Below are 14,183 nucleotides of genomic sequence, written 5' to 3' on the forward strand. Positions count from 1 at the left end.
TTTTCTTTAGAGTTTATAAGTAAAAATAAAACTGTTCACTGAGTCCAAAATTAGTTTCAGATAAGAATTATCCCTAATTATACAAAATCGTCAACATAAAAGTTATAGGCAATATGTAAAATAGACACATTATTAGTTCTATTTGTGTAAATTGTAAATGTACAAATAAATATAAATGGAATGCTGCGTAGAACATGAGATATGTAGAACGTTGAATATATTTTACATTGATAAGAGTATTGACATAGCAATAATAGGAAGAGCAGAGGAAGTCACTATTGAAAAAATAAAATAGTGAACGCACGCACGCTCTGCCATGGCACGCATGACGCACATAAGTCACGTGTTCGTAAATGATCACCTACTGAGATGTATCGATAGCCTAAAAGATAGGCATTTTTCTCAAAGGCACAAAATTCACTAATCATTATTAATTTATTGTTAATATTAATGTTTTTTTAATTTTTATTTTTATTTTATAAAATTTATTTTTAGTAACAGTGTTTTCTTCTGCTCTTGAATACCTCTAATTTACATATTAATATAAATATTTCTTTTGGAAACGAGATTTCCAATATTTACGCTATTTACGATATTTTCAAGAAAATTATATTTTTAATTATTTATGATTTATTAAAACACTGTACGAGTATATGTCAAACATAAATAACAAACCTGGTAGTGTAGTACTAGAAGCAAACGAGAACACAACATCTAAATAGAGCACTTAGACTGAAGTGTTGGGAGCGTGGTTAAAAGCTGGCACCACACCCCCTAGACTCCCGCCAAACCGAAATAGACGCGCTCGATACTCCCCCCGCCTGCTCCTACAGACTGTCTCTGCCATGGTGCATCCCCCCTCCGTCTGCATCCTCCCTTGGAGACATCTTGGCCTCGAGAGACTCTTGTTTTAATGCTTTATAAAAGGTCCTTAGCACCATCAAGCTCTCCATGGGGATCATAAAGGGCAATCTCTCGAACCCCTCTTGATGTGTCTAGCTCTTCATTAGAAAGATTCTTATTTTGTTTCCTTGTCAGTATATTCTTGTTCGTTATCTTCTTCACCGACTTCTCTATTATATGTATATCTATATGAAAAAATCGTTCTTCTTAGTAATTATTCATACCAATATTGCTAAGAATTAAAGATACAGCCCTGACATGACTATTTTTTATTCTTTTCCAACAATACTGAAACTAAAGATGAGTATAAAACGTGATTAAGAAATATGGGATATAACCTGGAGATGTAAGGAGTTATGTAATTTTGTGTTCATGGAGATGTGAAAGATCCTAATAAATGTTCTCTAAAGATGTGTACAATTTTGACTTTGGGAATTATGAGGTCACTAAGCAGTATTTTTCGGGTACAACTCATCATACAACCCGTCATAATCTGCTTATTTTGTCACCATCGGAATCAAGCAGGTGGACTGAAAATTAACAAGAATGAACAATTACTGTTCTTTATCAAAAGCACGTATTGTGGATGTGGTGCTATCGCTAGTAACTTGCTAATTCTCAGCTTTTGAAGACCAAACAGTTCCAAGAGCTGGTTGGTTGATTGTAGACTTCTGCAGTTTATTTCTCTTTTAGTTTGTCGATTCCTCTTGGGAGTCATCCCCGATTTCTTTGGCAGATATCTAATTTCATTCAGAGCAAATGAATCCTAATACTAGTTTGGAAGATGCCAATCTTTATAACCCCCTTTGGCTTCCTCAGCCCGCTCCAAAGATCAGATAATTTCCCCCTTATTGTTCTATAGCAACTAATATTAGGTATACAGGTAGGAATATTATATGTCTTAGTTAAGAAATGCTAAACAGTTTTGAATTGTACACAAAATAATGTACTAAAGCGAGTAAAAGAATCATCTGAGGCCTTTATCACCTTCAGCGTATGAATGATGGCAAGCGTGACTCATTGTAACGCTCATGTGACACAAAGTTTGGTAGTTTGTGTCATTCCGTTATTCATTTGGCAACGCCGAAGAGCTCAATAGTCTTCTACGAACAGAAGCACCACATAGAAATATTGCATTCACACAAGCTTTTCAACTGGTGGACTAATATTCGTTTACGCATAGATAATTCAGTTTTTTTAAATATGTTCTACTTTTACAACAAAAATAATTTTACATAAAACTGTACATTTTCAAGGATTTATAACACGAAGTGTGATAGATATAACATAACATTTCGTCTAGAAAATAAAAAAAATATGTCTGGCCATTTTCGACTAAGCAATTGCAATCAGTTAACGAGTTATATAATCATCACACATTACATATTATGTAGTCCAAATGACTTAAATACAATTGCCTTTTCGATGTTAGAATATGTTAATAATATCAGTAGATTATTACTATATCGTGATGTACTAGGCCTTCCATAGACTCATAAGCAGAACGTGGTTAGGAATTAGACACAAAGTTGGCTTTTAAATATTAACACCAATTAAATTGTCAAATTAATTGTTTTTTGCTGACTATACCTTAAATTGTTTTCAAAAGTGGGATAGATTGCACATTCTTCAGGGTGTAAAACGATTACATGAAGAACACAATTTTATAAATTAAGTTTTATGCAACTGCTCATAAAATAATTACTATAGTTTTTGTCTGAAAACTAAGATTAGAATATACAGTATAGTATAACATTGCCTTGTCTATGTTAGTTTCAGTGAAGAGGAAGTTGAGGCCCTCATTGTGACCGAGTGCAACATAAGGACCTAACCTCGCTCTCCTCATTTACCTCTCAGTCATTGCATCAAGCATTGTTACATCCGGTCATCCATGGATGATAATTAGTTTATATCTAATTAGTATAGCTTTTTAATTATTAACCTTAACATTACATTTTTTGCATTTTCTTTGATTTTTTGTATTAACTTGTTTCTAATAAGTTCTAAATTTGAATCTATTACAATTTTTTCTAAAATCCGATTCAATCATCGGCATTATAATGGCTCGGGTCTACGCACAGGCTTATTTGCCGATGTAGGCCCAATTTTCCCTAATGGAACTGTATTTTCATACATAGTTACTACCTCATTTATGTTTTAAAATAAAAGTTTAATGTAAGATACAGATGTATTTTAATTTGTATTATTGGGAAAAAATATTTATTCATTCGTTGTCTTGTCATGCAAGACAAAGGATAGCGAAAATTACGTCATCACCCATGTCGTGGCCTTGTGTGGTGCACTTGCGTATGTACTGAATTTGAGGAGATATAAATAAAAGTTCATTTTACGTAACTGGTATATTTCACATTATTAGGAAAACAATAAATAACTTTGAATAGTCATAGAAGAAGTTAATAATAATTGTTTTTAATATTTTCAGTAACATGTGTTTATTTGATTACATTGAGCCAACATAAATGAATACTAAATGCAATATTTTTAACATTTGGTTGAGACACTATAATTCTTCCACGCTTATTAAGAAAATAAATAAGAGTGGAAAATTCAACAAAATTAAAAATTAAATCATACCAAAGTCTTTCAGGTGAGCAGGCTGGCAATGGATCGGCACAGCACTGGATTTTCAATTCCAGTTTCATGTTGGGGTTGTTCAATGACTTGAAGTGGTGGTTGCTGTTATCGAGTTGGTAACATGGTCATGTTCTATGGGTAATTTTGGTCTTGGTGGTTCTTGAGCATTGTCTTGTATGTTAGGAAAGAAGATGACTGTCTTCATTGGTGTTCTACCAAGTCTTAATTAGTTGATATGAAATTTGAAAGTGTATCTGATGAGGTCTGATGAGGTAGTGAAGGAGTCTGTATTTTTGTAAGATTGTTCCTGGTTTCCAGAGATTCTTGTTGTTTTAATAGTAGCAGACTTGGACTCTGTCTCCTACTTTGTACTGTCTTGCTGTAGTTTGTCTTGTTGATGATTTTTGGATGTTTAATGGTTTTAATAACTTACATCAAGCTTGATTCTGATCTGTCTGTTTAAAAATAGTTCTGAAGGTATCTTTCCGCTGGCCAACAGACTCTTCTATATCTGAAGAGTATTTTCCTGATCTTATGTTTCACTGTAGAGGGGGTCTTCAATCATTGCTGCTAGTATGTGTTTGAGAATTTGGACGTTCCTCTCAGCTAGTCCGTTGGTCGCTGGATGACTCGGTGCTATGAACTTTTGGATTATTCCTCCTTCTTTGCAGAACTGCTAGAAAGTTTCGCTGGTGAAGATCGCAGCATTGCCCGACACCATCCCTTCTAAGCATCCGTAGTCAGCGAATCCATTCTGGAGAGGCCGTTAATGAAATTGGAGCTAAAGATTATACTTCCATTTCCGCCCATTTGAATTTCTCATCCATAATGACAAGATAGTTGTGGTTCTGGAACGGCCCAGCGTAGTCAATGTGAATCCGCTGCCAGTTGTTCTCTGGTCTTCCCAAGGGTTTACAGGCGCTTTCGGGGTAGTTTGTTTCTTGTTGAAGCACATGCTCTCTAGATGTTGTGCACGTACAGAAGAGCAAATTTTATTTTTCATTTTGGTCGATCCGATGTGAGTGTGATTAAGTTCTTTAAGGACCTAATCTTAAGGCTTGCTGGTACAACGACTCGTGATTATCTGAGGATGATGTTGTTAGAGATGGTAAACAAACAAACAAAGTCTTCTTTGCTGCCTAAAAGTATTTTAGATTACGTTTCGATCTTTCTTTGTTTCTTCCCTGATGGTTTCATGTGAAACGGAAGTTGATTGTGGAATGACTTCTATTGTTGATTCAAAAATTTGATTTTCTTCAATGTTTATTGAGTTTTCAGCGTTAGATGATGTTGGTGCTCTTGATAAACAGTCACATTTGAGTGATCGCAGGCACTTGATAAAGATTACCTCATATTTAAAACCTGATAGGAATGAGGAATACAGCTGGAGTCGAGCTGAAGTCATTTGGAATATTGTAGAGTTTTGATGAAAAATTCGTACAAGTGGTTGATTGCCAGTTATTAACTTGAATTGTCTTGCAAACAAGTCCTGCTGAGAATGCAACGGCTAAGGCTTCTCTGTCCAACTGGGAGTAATGTTCAGCTTGATTAAGAGACCTTGATACGAAGGCAATGGATCGCTCTTGTCCATGGATGATGTGAAAAGTATCCCCTCAACACTTTGAGGGTTGGCATAGCAAGCGAGTTTAACTGGTAAGGCTAGGTCAAACGGTGTAAGAACTCGTTCACTAACGATTTCTTACTTGAGTCGATCGAAGGCTTTGCTGCATTTTTTGTTCTAGTTGAACCTGGTATTCTTGACTAGAAGTTGTCGCAAAGGCGCTGTGAGTGTTGAAAGATTGGGAATAAACCGTGAATAATAGGTTACGAGCTCTAGAAATCTTCTTATTTCTTCATTTGATATGGATGTTTCATTTTCAGGATTGCATTCAATTACTCAGGTGATTTTAGAAATTGTTGTGTTCAACAACGTGGCCTAAGGAACTCTATGCTTTCGTGAAAGAAAGGACACTTTTCATGATTAAGGTGTACGTCAAATTTCTGAAGACGCTGTGACAAGCGTACAAGTTGGATCTGCATTCTTCCATTTTAAAGCCGTGGACAACGATGTCGTCAAAGTAGTGTTCGGACTTGGGTACGTCTCTGAGGATTTGGTCGATGATACGGTTGACCTCTGCTGGTGTTGTTTTGATACCGAAGGACAGCCTGTTAATTCCATATGTTCCTTGGTGAGTTGTTATTGTTTGTATCTCACTGGATGGATCGTAGACCTGGATGTGTAGATACGCCTTGTATGATTGGTAGAAGTATTTGGAGTTTCGTAGATTGTTTAGTAGAAGTTTGGTTTACTTGATTGGATAGTGGGGGTTTATCGATCATTCGCTCACCCCTACCTTATACAGAGGCGCACTCTGTCTCCTCTAGAAATCGATCTTTTTGATTATTCCTTCCGACTCAAGAGAATCTACCTCAAGATCTACTTTTCTTCGCAATGCGTAAGGAACATCACGCTTTCTGTGTTATACGGGGTTGGTGTCTTCTTGAAGACTGAGTGACAGTTTGAAATTAGGTACGCAACTTATTTTCTGTTCAAACATTACAGGGAATGCTGATGACACGTCTTCGTTATTGAAAGAGTTGATAGGTTGAGAAGTTGTTTTCTGGTTATTGACATGAAATAAGTCGTTTTTGAGATTGCGGATCCACACTCGCTCTAATATAGATGGGTAGTTGTCTGGTACTATGTAAATTCCACCTCTGAAAGCATTCGATTTGTAACTCACATAAGCTTCTGCCTTCCCCTATGGAGTAAAAACATTTTGAGTATGAAGGAAAATTTGAGTATTTTCCTTCACAATCCTTCCATCGTCAAAAATAACCTTCAAACAAAGAATTTTGAGTATACAATCCCAATGCTATGTTTGTAGGCTGAAGTGGTAAATTTTTATTTATTTGGTTGAACATGTTTCGTGGCATAAAAGTGTACCCTGACCCTGAATCTACTTCAAATTTAACTTTGTGTCTTCAACAGTTACCAATGCATGGAAAAGCTCGGTTTTTTGTTAAGGACCAGTTTGGAAAATATCTACAATGTTTTGAATGTCATATTGATTGTTTTGTATGTCATAATTTATTGTTAGTTGATTGTTTGTTGGATTCGAACTTTTTGGTAATAAGAGAAGTGATGCAAAACTGACCTAGCCTTGCACTCAAAACATTTTAGCTTGTTCTCGTCCGTACGATTGGATTAAAGGATGAGATGGATTGATTTACCGCAACGTAAACACAGCCCATTGATTATTAATTTACCATAGTTTATACGAGACTTTGAAGTAGGCCTGTGCCTTGCATTTGACCTGTTGAACGTACGTTGGGGAAAGGTTACCTCTTTGGTTGTGACTACATGAGTGAGCAACTTTGATACCTTGTACTGATTAGGCTGGAAGGTGTTTATGAGCAATTAGCTTAGAGCTGAGTTTATATACTTCTACGGCTATAGCTTTCGATACAATATCTTTGAAGTCAGAAATTTCAGATTGTAAGAGTAGAATTGGATAGAATCGTCTTCAATCCCATATATGAATTGAGACAGGAAAAAATTGTCTGCCATTGATACTTTACAATCACAGGCAGATGTAAAGTCTCAGTAACTGTTTGTTATGTTACTTCTTAGACTGATAACAAACTCTGAAATCGTTAGCTTATCGTTTTGATAAATTGATATAATAAACTGATGTTGAGAGACAAGAATATTTTTTTGGGCTCTAGATGTTTTGTTAGAAGTTTGATTAAGTCATCATAGGTAACTTAGGTGCAGGTAGTGATGATACTATGTTGAAATTATTTGGGCCAATTGAATTCAGTAACTGTATTAGTACAGTATTCTTTATTTGAACTTACATTTTTCATCTAGGCGTAATTTTCAAGACTTTGTAGTTTGAAAAACATTCTTTTTCAGAATCGAAATTGTCAAAATTTGGGATATAAGCAACAGTTTGTTTGGTTTCTGATCCTTTACTTTGGGCTAGATTATAATTTATTGGAAGCTTACTCAGTCAAGTAGTGATCCTTGCTAGTTGCATTTCTAAAAACTGCTTGAATGGCTCTGGATCCTTATTTAATTTGATTTGATGTGAGTTTTTAGAAGCAAAGCTTCACTTGATCTTGACGGGCTGGTAAATAGCCGATCACTTACTTGTCGCGTGCCCTTGTGTTGTGCACTTATGTATGTATTGAATTTGTGGAGATAAAAAACCGTAATTTTACATAACTGGTTTGTTTAACATTATTATGAAAACAATAAATGACTTGGAATAATCATGAAAGAACTTGATAATAATATTTTTTTATTTTAGTAACATCTGTTTCTTAGTTTACATTGAGCCAACATAAATGAATGTATCCGAAACACACACATAAATTTTGTATTTGTGCGGAGATGACCGTTAGGGTGAGTTCACAAAGAAAGCTGGTTACAAGCGCTTGTTGGCAAGCGCTTGCAAGCTCCAACCGGCGTGAAAAAAGTCTACATTGTATCAAGCGTGTGCGTTCACAGACAAAGCCAGTGGCGTAACTAGTTTGATTGCGCCCCAATGCAAGTCTTCCTGGATACTGCTTCGCTACATACGGCATTGTACAATCTCTATCCAATTAGAGAAAGATATATGATATACTAGGTTATTTAGGTTATCATCCTGTCAAAAATGACGGTATTTCTAATTTTTTAATGTTTTATAATCAATGGATTATTAAAACTTATGATGTTATGACTTTTTACTGTTTGTATTTCTTGGTCATATTAGTTTCAAACTTAGTAAAATTTAAATCAATCATTCAATCACCTGGTAATTGGTAAACGTAAACACTAATGTTAAATTTGGCAAAACACCTGGTAAATGTTAACACCAATGATGAATCTTTTGTTTACATTTACATGTTTTGATTGTCAAAGATTATGTACAAACATTTCAATTAGGGCTAACTACAAGACTAGGATCACATTACATACTTTCAATTAATTATTGTACTTTTTAGGACGATAAAATAAGACTACTTCTTTTTACTTTTTACATTTATTCAGTGACATATAAATATGTAAGAAGCTCCAACATTATCTTAATGTTAAATTTTAAGCTAAACATGAAACATAGACATTTTAATTGAGGGTTTTAATTCCTACTCCCACTCCCTGAAAAAGCCCATACGGCTCTTTGTTTCTAGGAACCGTCTAGCTAACCTTTTTACATCTAAAGACCGAGCTCTCTCGTGTTCAATACTAATTACACTAAGGTCACACAGTCTAGTATTGGACATAGAATTTCTTAAGTAGTTTCTTAATTATTTTTAGTTTGGAAAAAGACCTTTCACTACTTGCCACAGTCACGGTAATGTAAGAAACATTATGAATGCAGTACATACGTTTGGCACACTTGATGAAATAAACTTATTTTCAATCAATAGATATAATCAGCCAGCTGGCTGATTTTGCTTATTTTATTACTTCTGATGTCGTCTTTGACTATATTTCTAAAGCAAATGACTTCGTTAACTAAAGCATGAGTCACATCAGATTCATATTTTTTACAAAAGTCAGAGGCTGACTGTACGAGTTGTTCGTCAGAAAACCGTAACAAATTATCTGGGTTTAAAAAACTGAACGTGTCAGTTATACATAACATAGATTTAAACCTTTCGTTTAACTGTGAAATTAAAATATCAACAGCTCTCACAAATACCCTAACTTTAAAGCAATGCACAGGATCACTAAACTCATAGTCACTAGAAAGTTCGTCAAAAAAAGTCTTTACTTTTCTTTTTACGTTTGGAGGTCATTGACGAATCAATATTCCACTTAGCAGCTAACCTCCTGGCTTGATCTAGGACATCGTCGAATTCTCCTCGCAGTTGGCTCACAGTATTTAAACACTTCTGAAGGAGATTCTTTGCATCGTCTAGATTAACGTCGGACCTCTGTAGGGTTTTCGACGTGATCTGGATTCTTTCTAAAATTCGACTTTGAAACACTAACATCAAAACAAACTCAAAAGAAGACATTTCCTTTATAAGACCAGTTGCTTCTGCGACTTTCATTGTTCTTGCTTGAAGTCAAAATTATTTTCGATAGACACTTCAGCACAGCGACAAAATTTACATTGATTGATAGTAAAGCGTCGTACCAACTTGATAACACAGGAGTCGGTCAACTCTTTTAAACATTGCCATCTTGGTAGGCTTTGGCCGAAAAATACATAAATACTGTTTATTGTATCATAGAATGATGAAATCTCTGAAATCGATTTCACACTGTCGTTTAAAAACTAAATTTAAATTGTGACTAGCACAATGGACATACTCAGCGTTAGGAGACTTTGATTTTATTCTGGTCTGCAGTCCTGTGTAAATTCCCATTCATGACAGAAGCGCCATCATATCCTTGACCTCGGCACTTATCAAAAGATATTTTCTTTTCTTCTATAAATTTAACTACAAGATCCTCTAGTCCTTCGGCTGACTGTCTAGTACTTGCACAAAGCCTAAAAAGGATTCCATTATCTCAAGCTGATTTAGGTCTGGTTTGTATAAAAACATATCTTAAGATTATTGATAACTGATCAATTTTCGAAATGTCTTGTGTAGTATCTAAAATGAGAGAAAAAAATGGAGACTGTTGAACATCAGTCAATATTTCACTCAAAATCTGATGAGATGTCAAATGAATAAGCTCGTTTTGAATTGAAGGGCTTAAGTATTTTACCCTACTATCTTCGTTTTTCCAGGTGATTCTTTAAAATAGGGTCGTATCTAGAAAGGAGATCAATAATATTCAGAAAATTTCCTGACTCACTCTTAACATTTTTTATGCTCTCAGATCGATGACCTCTAAGAGCTAGATTACAGGTTGACATTGTTATGATAACATCCAAAATTCTCTTTATTACTTCAACCAGTTTATCTTCTTTGTCATAGAAAAGAGTTTTGATATCTCTATTATTTTTTTCTTATTCCATATGCGATACATGCATTAATATGGCACTTACTCAATTCGTGGTCTTTAATTTTTGTTGACAGATTTTCTCCAATCATTAATTTTCCCAGTAGACCATGCATTGTTAAAGTTTTTATCAAGTCTGTTAGCAAACAGCCAACATGGTTCACAATACACGCCATTTAAAGACGGAGAGTAACAAAGCCAAAAGCGCTCAATTTTTTGACCAGTTTTCGTTTCGGAAAAATAATAATCTTTCGAAAAGGATCTATTTGTTTTAATGTCTTTAGGGAATGGCCCTTGAGGTTCTACACTGGTTCGGAGTTCAAAATCCGAGATTTCAATTCATCATTGTAATATCTTCTGAGAAAAGAGCTATGTCTGTACTCTCTCACTCCACCATCATTGCAGATTATACCAAAGACATCAGTATTTTCTTGTACTGAAATACTTCCGCCAGTTGCTGATGTAGAAGGAGCAGTATATGTAATATTTAAATCAGCAAGACTTACTCACATTTTGGTGGACTTCTGAAGTTTGGTTAATCGGCAAGAACATTCAATTCGACGATATCTTCTGACGTGGATATTTTACCCCCAAGCCCACATTCATTCTCACCAACACCATCGTCACCTGATTGACTTTGAGAGGTATCAGCAAAATCCCGTTTTTTAAAAAACGTGTCAATCTTTGGTAGTTTCTTCACTTTTTCTTCTTCTTGTTTTTTTCCTTTTTCGGAACTCGGCACCACTAGGTCTCTTTTGTTTCCGTCCATTTCGTTCAATCACAAACAATCATAACGAAATCCATTAAAAACGCACAAATTTATACGGTAAAAACGGTCCACTGATTTAAATTGTATAAAAAATAAACAGACAAAATTGTTTTGTAATAAAACTCACACTACTGAACCGCACAATCGTACTAACAAGGACCGACTGACAGGACAGGGTGACTAGTCTGTGAGTGCGCAGCGGCCACCCCCTCCCCCGCCGAGACTTGGACTCGCCCAGGCACCCGGCACACGAGAGGGGAGGGGCGGCGGCCTACTACATGCCGCATGACCTTGAGATGCGCAGCAGTTACGGAGTAAAACTGAGTTGTGGGGACAGCGCGCGGCTCAGTAGTGTCCCAACATTCAAACTGAACGTATCAGTCCGGCATAGTAACATCGCAGATAACCTAGACTTGAGTGGACTAGTTATCATATTTCATTTCAAATATTACTCATCATGAGAATATTTTTAAATAGTGTATTAATAGTTCATACTATTGTACTGTTAGAATAACGAATACAACTCGGTGGTCAAATGTTTTGTTACCCACAAATTTAGCTTCAATTAAAAAAAACACACTTTTGCGCCCTTCTAGTGCCTGCGCCCCCTGAAGGCCTGCGCCCCAATGCACCGCATTGGTTGCATTGGCGTTAGTTACGCCACCGGACAAAGCCTGTCCCGGCCAACAAGCGCTTGCTACAAGTTCTGACAAGCACGCAAGAACGTTTTGTACTTGTTTTCCGGCTCTTGTTGACCAAACCAGTCAGTCACAAACAACTGTGCAGTATGGATGTCGATGAACTGACATCTCAAGTCTTTAGAATAGGGGCTATTTTGGATAAACGCTGAAATAAAATATAAAGTAACTAACTAGTCGTTCTTCGGTATGGATAGGTTGCTTATGCCAATTTCCCCAAAACTTGACTAAAACGCTTTCAATTTTCTTGAAAATGTAACTTAACGTGGTAACTCCATTCTCATATAAGAAAAAACCTCACTTTGTCAAATTTCAATTGAGGAAATAGATAGTGGTATTCCCCAAACCTACCTCTTCCGCGGTTAATTGCATGAACCCTGACTTTCCTTCTACGAATTTTTAACTCGACCTTTTCAAGTAAAAATAACTCTTCATCACTTGGTGAAGACATCGTCTCAACGAGAGCTGAAAAAACACTAAGCTTGAAATGAAAGCGTTTGTTGTGTACACACAACAAAATTCTCAAGCGCTTGGAGCAAGCGCTGAAAATAAGTAGGCCTACTTGTAACCAGCTTTCTTTGTGAACGCACCCTTAAATGAGAAAACTTTATAGGCCTTAATAAGACAGATGCGCTGTTCAATGCATAGACGATCTTAGTTTTGAAAGTTGTTACATCAATAAAATGGTTGTTATTATTGTTCAAAAGTTCTTAAATTATGTATAAGTCAATCCCGTCAAGGGCTGCAGTTATACAGAGTTAATAAAATGTCTAGAGACCCCCTGTTAATATTGTAACGGCTAACACTAGAAACACTAAACTCTGCACATATTTATGTCATTTTATGAAGTATTTGTTGTTTATTTACTGAGTCCGCTCGTAATAACATAATACTAAATCACATTACTGGTTAACAAGCAAACAGCTGTTAATGATGCGTGGTTATGGTGATATAATTCGGTCATAGGATCAAGTGAAATATTCATTTAATAAAACGTTTCCCGATAGAAGCCCTATATAAAATTCTGCTGTTGAAAAAAACAATAAAATGTTTAGAAGAAACAGGCTCAGTGAAGAATTGACCTAAAACTGAAAGACCGAGACCAACAAGATCTGAGGACCATTGTCTGAGAGTGTTGATGTTAAAAATCCTCATGTGTCAACTACTACTCTGTCAAAAGAAGAGTGAATTTCTCAGGGATCTGTTTGTAAAATTTTACATTAAAATCATTACAAGGCATAAAAAATTCATCCTTACTGCGTGCTGGAACACCACACTCAAATATCCGGAAAGAACATTAACGTTTGGCTAGGTGTGATGGGAGGAAGAATTACTGGAGTTATTCTTCATTGGAGGGAACCTTACTGGTGGTGTGTTCTTAAATATGCTCTAACAACAGATAATTCCAACAATCCAGGCATCCAGAGACGATTTTGAACAAGTTTGATTCCTAAAAGATGGAACACCTCCACGTTATAGCCGGCAAGTTTGCAACCACTTAGATCACGATTTCCATAATCGATGGATAGGTAGATGTGGGTGTATTGAGTGGCCTGCCAGATCACCGAACCTGTCACCACTGGATTATTTCATGTGGGGCTATGTCAAAGATAGAGCGTACAAATCAAAGCCACAAGATATTGATGATCTGATTTTTGAATTGAACAGGAAATTTAAGGGATTCCTCAACAAACATTACAGCGAGTTAAGTCACATGTTTATACCACACTGGCGCATTATTAAGCCACTGAGGGGAAGCAGTTTGAACATTTCTTATGAAACGTTATGTTGGTAGGAATGGCAGCCTGCCTACTTCAAGAATTCATAACAATAATAACAATTTTCTATTCGATTTCTGTTGTTTTCCTTCATTGGTATTAAAACACGGGTTTCAAAAAATTCACTAGTTTGTAACCTTTTATGAATACCTGAAAAATTAGAAGTCACTGAGTGGTGGTTAAGATTTAAATATTTTAACTGCTCTAAGAGGTACTGTGCTTATGTTGTAAGTAGTTAATTCTAGCTTCTAAAACTGTCAATTGGTCGCCATTTTGTATTGGGTTAAGAAACAGACCTCTAGTTTTTTAATCCGGATAGTTAAAATGAGGGGTCACTCGATGAGACTTGTCATTTTAAAGTTTTCAGTTGTTCTCAAAATCCCCCGTTTTGGATATTTGAACAAAATACTAATTATGCCCATAAAGTACTTCATAACATGATATGAAGGTATGCAGAGTTAATTTTTCTAGTGTGAGCCGTTATAGTA

At 35.8% G+C, this 14,183-nt stretch overlaps 1 protein-coding gene across 1 annotated transcript in view; it reads right to left on the bottom strand.

The window, feature by feature from the left end:
• The window catches only part of LOC124362955 (ankyrin repeat domain-containing protein 33B-like), a 133,444-nt gene extending 132,632 nt beyond the window's left edge, over positions 1-812 (bottom strand). Inside the window, exon 1 of the mRNA XM_046817864.1 lies at positions 676-812. The gene's annotated coding sequence lies outside the window, so the exon portion shown is untranslated. The remainder of the gene's footprint in view (positions 1-675) is intronic.
• Positions 813-14,183: the final 13,371 nt, after the last annotated feature.

Source organism: Homalodisca vitripennis, chromosome 1 (genome assembly GCF_021130785.1).
Source record: "Homalodisca vitripennis isolate AUS2020 chromosome 1, UT_GWSS_2.1, whole genome shotgun sequence".
Classification (NCBI taxonomy): domain Eukaryota; kingdom Metazoa; phylum Arthropoda; class Insecta; order Hemiptera; family Cicadellidae; genus Homalodisca; species Homalodisca vitripennis.